Source organism: Rattus norvegicus, chromosome 18 (assembly GCF_036323735.1).
Source record: "Rattus norvegicus strain BN/NHsdMcwi chromosome 18, GRCr8, whole genome shotgun sequence".
NCBI classification, from domain to species: Eukaryota; Metazoa; Chordata; class Mammalia; order Rodentia; family Muridae; genus Rattus; species Rattus norvegicus.
Genome location: NC_086036.1, coordinates 18260382 through 18269704, shown reverse-complemented (window position 1 = coordinate 18269704; position 9323 = coordinate 18260382). Strand labels below are relative to the sequence as shown.

Below are 9323 nucleotides of genomic sequence, written 5' to 3'. Positions count from 1 at the left end.
ACAATTCACTGGGCAGAGTTCTATTGCAGTTTGGGGTAACTGATATTCATAAGAAACCCCAAGGGATCTTCAACACATGGGATCTAGAAATGTTTAGATTTACTTCAATACACGGTGTCTTAAAAATTGATAGAAAACTTGTAAACAAAATTTAATGCATAAATTATTTGCACTATAGATTATTAGAAGTAGAATTTAATGTTGAAGAAGTTTCCAAAGAAAGGATATTTAAAGAAAATCATAACTCTACAGGAAATTCACTCACAGAATGCTCTGGCACTAGTCAATTGTATGAGTCATACAGCTGATCTTTAAGGAAAGTTTGAGATAAACAAACTGCAGAGCTCATGATTGATAATTCCATTATGTGTTTACTTACTCTTAGTAGATATGATAAAGATTATGAATAGGAAGCAAGGGCTTGAATGTGGCTCAGTGGTAGCATTTTTCTAGCATGTACAAAGACTTGGATTCCATCTTTAGAACCACATAAAACCAGGCACAGTGGTAAATACCTGCAATCCTGCCACTAAGGATTTGAAGGCAAGAGGATCAACAACTCAAGCTCGTCATCATCTCTTTGACACCAGCTTGACTACACATGACCTAATCTCAACAAATAAAATAAATAGAATATGATAAATAAAGTGATTGTAGTAGATTTCAAATAGTTTAATATTTTCTGTAATTAGTTAAAATGTAGAAAGAGACACATTATTACCCTGCAACAGTGCTGTACCTAATGTTCTCCATCTTGAAATTTATGGCTCCATTGTCATACATAAAGCATGTACTACTTGAAACTATACTTGATAGGCAGTTAAGAAATGCTTGTTGAACAAATTTGTTAATAGCTGGTACACACATAGTAACATTTGCCTTCCTCATTACTGGAAGTTCTCTTTGGCTGAAAAGATGACCACGGGCCAGAGGGCAGCTGCAATGATTGTGAAGGCCACAGCAAGGTCTCATTAGCCATGTGTCCTCAGTAGGGAAAAAATGTCGCTGAATGCAATGTAACAGGGATCCAGGCTGTCACAGATGTCCACCTTTAAAAAAGCAGAGGCACACTGAGCCATCCACAGCATCTCAGTTCACTAAAAATCTCAACATTTTTAGAAAATATCCCTGCAAGCAAAATGTAGATGTTCAAGCTAATGGAAATACATTGTAGGAACGCCATTCTACAAGGAGGAGCAATCACTCAACATTACTGTGTATGAGTAAGTAATGGGCACAGAAGAATAGGGACGTTGTTGTGTGGTTAGTATCAAATCACAGGCTATCGTCAGATACATAGATTAAGGCAGATGGAGTTTATTATCATGCTTCTTCACATTGGCCTTTTTCGGATATTAAGGTATGCCTTTAACCCCACTATGTTTTTTAAATTGTAATGTAATAAGGATTTTTCTTTTTTCTTTCTTCAGGTCTTTTCTGTCTATAAAAATCAACTTCTTTCCTTTGTTCATGAGAACAGTTACTCTGTCTTATAGAGTGAGTTGATTCCTGCTCGCAAATTGTGATAATTTTGTCTTTTGCTATATTTCATCTTCTTTGCAGTGTTTAGACAAGTTTGATTCAATTCTTGAAATTTGTGTTTCAGACAATTATGTTTAAAGACTTAAATAAGTCTTCGCGGAAGATCATACGTTATTTTAAATGTTAGTTATAGAAATGACCTTGTCAGTCCTCTACTGCAAAGGTATAGATTTTCCCAGGGACTCACTCAAAAGCCAGGCCATGGAGTGCACCCAGTACTTAGCATAATTAGGCTATCCCTATGTTGAAGGCTTTACTTTAGCTGTCCAGTACCAGATTTAACAGAAGCAAAAACAACTGAAAGGTATTCATGGCCTCACAGTCTCAGATCTGTGTTATTGCTCTGCATTTTTCTTGCCAGGTTCTCAGAATAAAGAAATGTTAATATCTGCAAGGAAATCATCTGTTTTTACAAATAATTTATTTATTTTCGCCTTCAACAAACAGTGAGATAATATAATGAATTTGGACATCAGTAAACTGGGAAGAGTTACTATACTTCTGACATTTCACACACACACGCACACACACACACACACACACACACACACACACCCCACTTCCAACAACACACAAAGAAAAAAAATCATCTTGCTTTATATCTCTACTTTTTTAAGTTTTAATTTATGTGTATATATGTGTGGCTTCTAGGTCATGGTACATGCTGTGACCAAGACCTTTTACCAAGATCTGAAGACAGCATCAGGTCCTCTAGATCTGGAGTAAAACATAATTGTATATTGTATAATGTGTGTGCTGAGAACTGAGCCTGGGTTCTCTGGAGAATCATCAAGTGTTCTTAACTTCTGAGAAATCATTTTAGCCCTTATACTTCATCTTCTTCAGTCATATCTGTAGAGCATATCAAAAGGGTCTTGAAATGATTGGTTAGCATAGAAGTGGAAAAAGAACACAGATCAGAGACAGTCAATGTGAAAAGGGAGAACCATATGGAAAGGAGGGAAGTTAATTCAGGAGACGGTGGGAGGAGGGGAAAGAGAAATAGCAGAAAACACATGATTTAATAGTGAAAATGAAGGAGGAAGTACTCTTTAGGAAAGGTAGGTGGGTAAATATAGAAAAAGGCAAGTAGTTAAAAGTAACAATATAGATGGCTGAAAAGCTTGTAGTAAATCATAGTGTTAGCTACCAAAAAAACTCATAACACATATAATTCAATGTACAAGTTTAAATATATAGTTTTAATTGTCTTTCCTCATCTGAGCTAACAGCACTCCCTCACGGAGTCAAAGAAAGTTTAACCAAGCCTCCAATACAAACAAGGAGAAAATATTTTTTGGGTTTTGGGCATGTATTCCTGAACCGTACCCCCTATTGCCACTGAACTTGGGTACTCCCCTGAGGTAGAAGGTATGTTGCAGCTGCAAAAGGCATCATAGATTTCAGAAACAGGGCTCAGAAAACTCTGATATGGAACTGCCCTGATTAGTCTTTCCCTGAGAACTAACATTTATGGTACCAATAGACAATATGAAATTTTCTAGAAGAAGGAAGTTATCAATAGCCCTACCCAACTATGATGCCAAGGAAACATGTGAACGACCAGCATAGCAAAGCAAACCTTTGGGTGCAATAGTAGTACATATACCTTAGTGACAGTCAACGATTCTCAGTCTAGACATAAGACCACCCAACAACAAGGATACCACACCTGTGCTGGAAAACTAGGTAAATGCAGGAGAATCTACGACTACGAATGTACTACATAAGCATAATCCCTAAAAAAAATCTTTATACATTTGTCTTTATACCCACAGACAGTGCAGCCCTTATCACTCATTAAAGAAACATCATCTTGCTACAGAAGTAAACCAAGTAGATACACATATAATATATTCATTTATCATTTTTCTGTAGCCTAGCCATACTTTCTGGTGTTCTCCTTGTTCAACTCACATTTCTGGAGAAGAGCCCAATTCAGTCTTGACTCTACACAAAAGTCTGAATAAAGCTAGGAGTGAGAGGGTAGCTCTTCTCAGGGAAGACTACACCAAATGGTTGCCCAAAGATAAGTTTCAGACTTGAAAACATGTATGCGAGTAACATGGCAAGGACTCAGAAAGTTAGAATTAGAATTGAGAACTATATGCATATACAAATACATATATGCATATAATAACAATTGATATAAAAGAGGCTGTTTTAGAAATACATCAGGTATATAAAAAGTTTTGAGGAAGAAAAGGGAAGAGAGAAATGTAATTAAAATACAACATCAGAAGTAAATAGAAGTAACAACAAAAGAATCATGAGTGAACAGATTATTTCTTGCCACCAAAGCAAAAAATTATTCTCTTCTGAAATTTACCCCAGAAGTAAGTCTGAAAGACATTGATGACAAATTATCTCTACACACAGATTCCTACACCATTTATATGGTCAACTACTTTTATTGTAAAAAGAGATGGTTGGAGTTACCAAATGACAGCCATTCATAAGTAGTGACTAAAAATTAGTCAGGGATCTGGAAACAACAAGACTCAGAGATTACTGGTTGAAAGATCAATAGAGAAATCTGTGAATATATTTGGCAAGCTAAAATTGTGGAAACTGAGATTATTTACATTCTGGGGAGAGGACCTCCTGAGAGAGTCCATTATTTCATGAGTCCCAAATAGAAAGCTGTCTCTAAAGATTTGAATCAGTTCTTACAACCATCCACTTGTTCAATAGGTTAAAATAGAAAATATTCATTCGTGTGGAGATGAAGTGTATATAAAGGCAAGAGAAACACATATTCTCACATGCAGCAATGGTAATTGATCTGAATCCCAATATGACACCATTTCCATCCAAAGGCCAGTTAGCCACCAGTGAACAACTGATTCAACAAACCTCTTCGCACCATGAGTGGAGTGAGCAGTAGGTTTTTCCATGATAAAGACTTTGTATTCTGGCTATGTATTTGTGCTTCCTGCATGCAGGGCTTATGTGGAGAGAAGCTACTTAGAGTTGTCGTATACCTTATTCTCCACAAAAGCCAATTCATTCAACATCTCATCCTACCGAGGGCCTAATTTTATGGTGAAGACAATTTCCCATGTTTCATGCCCACGAAAGTCATTTGTCTTACCCGGGTTCCATTTTTCAGAGTGGCTTGCTTTGTTGAAGGCAGAAATGGACACAGAATGTATTAGGAAACAGTCTTCCCTGCATTCATATGCCCTTAAATGGCAACATCAATCATTGCTTCCACACTAGCACACGGGGTATGTGAACACATTCCTTGTCATGCTATATATCAGGTATCAAGAAAACAAACCACATGATCTAGGACGTCAACAGTGCTGACATCATAGTCCCCTCTGTCTTAAAGGAATGTTGATGTCATAAGCTTGTTTGGAAGACAAATATTTGATGAGAGCTGTTAAAATTGTATACAGTTAATACATCAAATTCTGATAAAGTACAAGTGTATTTAATAATAATAATGATGATAATAATAATAATATCATCAACTTTATTATCAAAGATCAGTTCTATTGGTAATGTCAGACCCTATGTTTTTATCTTTGCTCTTTACAATTCCTCCTGCAGAATTCTGTTGTCACCTGATAATTTTAAGGAAGCTTGTACTTTTCGTAGAGACTCCAATATATTCTCTTGTAGTATCTTTGCAAAACAAGAGAATCTGAATCTATTCTCTCCAAGAAAATGAGTGTGGAGGTTATGGACCAGTAGGGCTGAACAGAGATGAAAACAGGAAAAATAGCAAATCTGAAATGGTACTGCATACACTGCCTTTATTGACCTCATAACCATATTCTCCAACTCACTGGGTATATTGAAAAATATCACAAAGCTACCCACAAAGTACATCATCTTTATTTTTCATATATATTCTCTTCTGCTTCCGTACCAGGACAAGCACAGACATAGCTTCTAGCACAAGATCACTGAATGTTTAAGCAGAATGAGCTACATATATCAATGCAAAAAGTCTTCAATATCAGAAATATGTATACACTTTGGAAATTATTGCCTCAATGAGGATCGAGAAAAGATCCATCCTCACAAGTCTCTCTATATATCTGAAAGTTGGTCTCTTCCACACTGTGCTTCCCTCAACTTTCATTCCAAGAGGACACTGTTTTCCTTCTTTGTTATTGTACATAAATTTGAATTTGTAATCTACCTAAATTGAATAATTGCATATGTATATAATATATACTTATATTTACATATATAACATATACTTATATTTACATATTATATATTATATTACATATAATATATTATATATTTAGTTATATTGTATAATAAACATATATAGTTATATATAAATATGCATGTATGATTATATGTACATGTATACAGATATGCTTAGATATGCACTTGTGTGTGCGTGTGTGTGTGTGCACATGTATACATGCGTGTGCATCTGGAAGTCAGGCAGCAATAGCATTTATCTTCCTTAGTCACTCTCCTAATTATTTGAAACAGGTTATCACAGATAGGGTTAGTAGAAAACACTAGAGATTCTCTGGCTGCCTTCCTAGCATTCAGTTTGTAAACACTTTCTCCAGTGCTCAGATTTATTTTGTGAGAGCTGTGGATAGAACTCACGTTCTCATACTTGTGTGGCAAATACTGGCTGAAGCTTCTCTCTAGCCTTGGTCTACATCCTTTCACTCTGACATCACATTTGAAGCTCCAGAAGAACTCATTTCCTTTGTGTCGGTGAGTCACATTTTGTTTCTGTCTTTCAGACTTGGAGGTCAGGTTTCAGTTTAGACTGCTTGCAAGTAAAGCTATTTAGAACATTTGTCTATAGACCTCTGTGTGGTCACGTGTATGCTTTGGATTCACGATGGCTCTGTGATGATTTTCCAAACTGGTAGCAAAAATGTATGTTTTTCAAAAACAGCATATGTGAACTCATAGTTCTTCCATAACCTGGAAATATTTGAAATTGTTAGTTGTTCCAATTTCAGCAATTCTATAATGTGTATAAAAGCATTTTCAAAATAATTTTGATTTTCAATGAAGTCGAGTATATTTCCGAAACTTATTTTACACCATTGTGCCATGTACAGAGCAATCCTGGCTCAAATATCCTGGAATGTTTTCACTCATGCTTTAGTGTTTTAAATATATTTTAAACATAAATCAGTTTTTATTTACACCAATATGTTTCCCGTCTAGGGATTATCCTTTTATTATCATCCTAATATCCATTAAAAGATTTTTATGGGTGGGTCTAGACATAGCAACATTTCCGACACTACATTTAAAATAATGTTGGTTAAAATTTTAGTATCTGATTAAGGAATGAATCATTGTTCACTTTGCTTAGCACATAAATATTCATTTGTTCTAGTTTTCCTGTGGAGAAACTGTTCTTTCTCTAAAATTTAATTTGCATTATTATTAAAATCAGTTTCATATATATGTGTATGTTTGTGGAGTCTATATTCTGTTTTACTGAATTATTTCTATCATTATAATAACAAACTACCTTAATTACTGTAGCCATGAATAAAATACTTTATTACTTAGATTTCTCATTGCAATGACAAAATACCTGACAAAATAATCTTTTAAAAAAATAGTGTATTTTGATCCATGACTGGGGGGACTATGGCCACATCATGTTGACAGACATGTTAGTGGAAAAGAGAGTATGAGCAAACTGTGTCTACAGGCAGAAAGCAAAGTCAATTGCTGGTCCTCACCATCCTTTTTCCTTTAAATCTTTGTGTTCAGTTCAAGTCTACATTCAGAGGATGAGTAGTCCCCTTTGGTTGTACCTCTGTGGACATGTCCTCACAGACAGATAGAGGTGTTTCTGCTAGTACCTTCCGAATCTCGTCCAGTTGAAAGCACGAGGCTGAAAACAGACTAACATAATTTTGAACTCTGTTCACTTTAGTATTCATTTTCCTCAAAAGCTAAAAAAAATTGTTTTTGCCTAATCCAATCTTCCAAAGTTTTATTTGAGCTTTAAAATTTTCTTTGTGAATTTCTACAGACAGTCGTCTTAAGGTTTTATTAGAATTGAATTATTGGATATGTTTGAGGAAACCCATCTAAATATTAAGTTTTCTGGCCGTAAGCATTGCACACTTCTCCTCTTATTAGATCCCCCTTATTTCAAACAAGTTCTACTCTAATTAATGTAATTCATTTCAGTACATACATATGTATATGTTTACATTTAATTTTCATTGCACAAATATCACAGACCTTGTAGATTCATCCTAAAATATACCATGTGTATAATGCTGTTGTAAATGGTACTTTGTTTTAACTTCAATGTATAATTGGTTGTTTCTATTGCAGCTATAAAAGTTTTATAAAGTCATCTTTGCATCCTTCCATTTTATTAAACTCACTTATTAATGATAGTAGCATTGTTAAATATATAGCATGATTTTAAAATGAATGTTCATGGCTCCTATGAATATGTATTTACAAATACAGAATACATTTTGTCTTGTTTCACTCAACTGATGGAAATATGAAAAACAAAAAAGGAAAATAGATATATTTGTAGCGATTTTCAGCGCAGGGAAATCTATTAAGTTGACGACTGTTACCTTTGGATTTGGATGTCAGGTTTCCACAGAAGCTCCTTGCAAATTCTTCCAAGTTTCTTTCTCTCTGAATGTACTCTGCAGGAAAAGTTATTGATTATGACTTTTTTGGTATAAGATGGTTTGTATGTGTGTGAGTCTTTTGTCTTCAATATGTTAAATAATTTGCACTGATTGAATTTCAGATATTATAAGTACCAAGCTTGCCTTGAGAGCTGAATTTAGATCGCTTTTTATATTTTTAGATTGCATATTAGCATTTTATTGCTTATTCTAAGTATCATTGCCATGTCATTTTCTTTTATAGTAATGCCAACTGACAATGGTGTAATGGTCGGTCCCACCTCTCTTGGACAGGGCTCTACTTCCTTTGTTTCCATTTTATATTATGAGAACCCAGGGTCCTTTCTTAATCCTTGATTATTTATCAGGAAGTTATTTTAACTTAAAGTACCCTCTTTGAAAGCTTTTAGTTACAAACATTTCTAAATGAAAATTTAGGACTATTATTTTATTTATTTTCTCATGAATTTATTATTTTCAGTTTTTATGGAGTTAGTTTATTCCATTGAAGTGGTTCAGGTACCAAATTGATAATCAGAGATTTGCTTACAATATCCTGTTATCAGTCAAACATTCCAGTTGACATGTTTGGGTAGTAATGATTCTGTGTAGATACTTCGGTCACTTTTGTCTTCTCTCCTGCTATGAATCGATCTCTGTCTCTGTAGGACAATCTGTCTCTGTCTCCATTTCTATCATCTAAATCCATATGTGTATCCATAATCACATCTGCATCTATATCATCTTTACCTATATACTATCTCTATATAATCTATATCTGTATTAAATCTGATCTATATGCCTATGTGTCATTTATACCTATACCTATGTCCCTGTTTCTGTTTCTTAATTTCTATGTCATTTTAGTCAGAAGTTTATCATTCTTACTGATAATTTTAAACGAAGCATTTTGACTTAATTTAGTCCGTTATTTTTTCTTTGCTTAAACTTAACTGACTTCAGCTTTATTAAGATTTACTCTTTTCTGGTTTTTGTGGATTGAATTTTGTTCTATATTTATTAATTTCTTATAGAGTGAATCTTTAGTTCTTTAGGGCCCTTCCTCTCTTATATTCCAATTAGACTATTCCTGTCTTTCCTCCTAAGTATTGACTGAAGTAAACATTATAAATGATTATATATTGTTTCCATCTAATTCAT

At 34.4% G+C, this 9323-nt stretch overlaps 1 long non-coding RNA gene across 1 annotated transcript; it reads right to left on the bottom strand.

Annotated features, from left to right (window-relative positions):
• Nucleotides 1-657: 657 nt before the first annotated feature.
• LOC134482999 (uncharacterized) lies at nucleotides 658-4849 on the bottom strand. The gene is made up of 2 exons (XR_010059784.1): nucleotides 4637-4849; nucleotides 658-1049 (listed from the first exon to the last, which is right to left on the bottom strand). It is a non-coding gene; the product is annotated as an uncharacterized LOC134482999 (long non-coding RNA).
• Between the last annotated feature and the right edge of the window lie 4474 nt (nucleotides 4850-9323).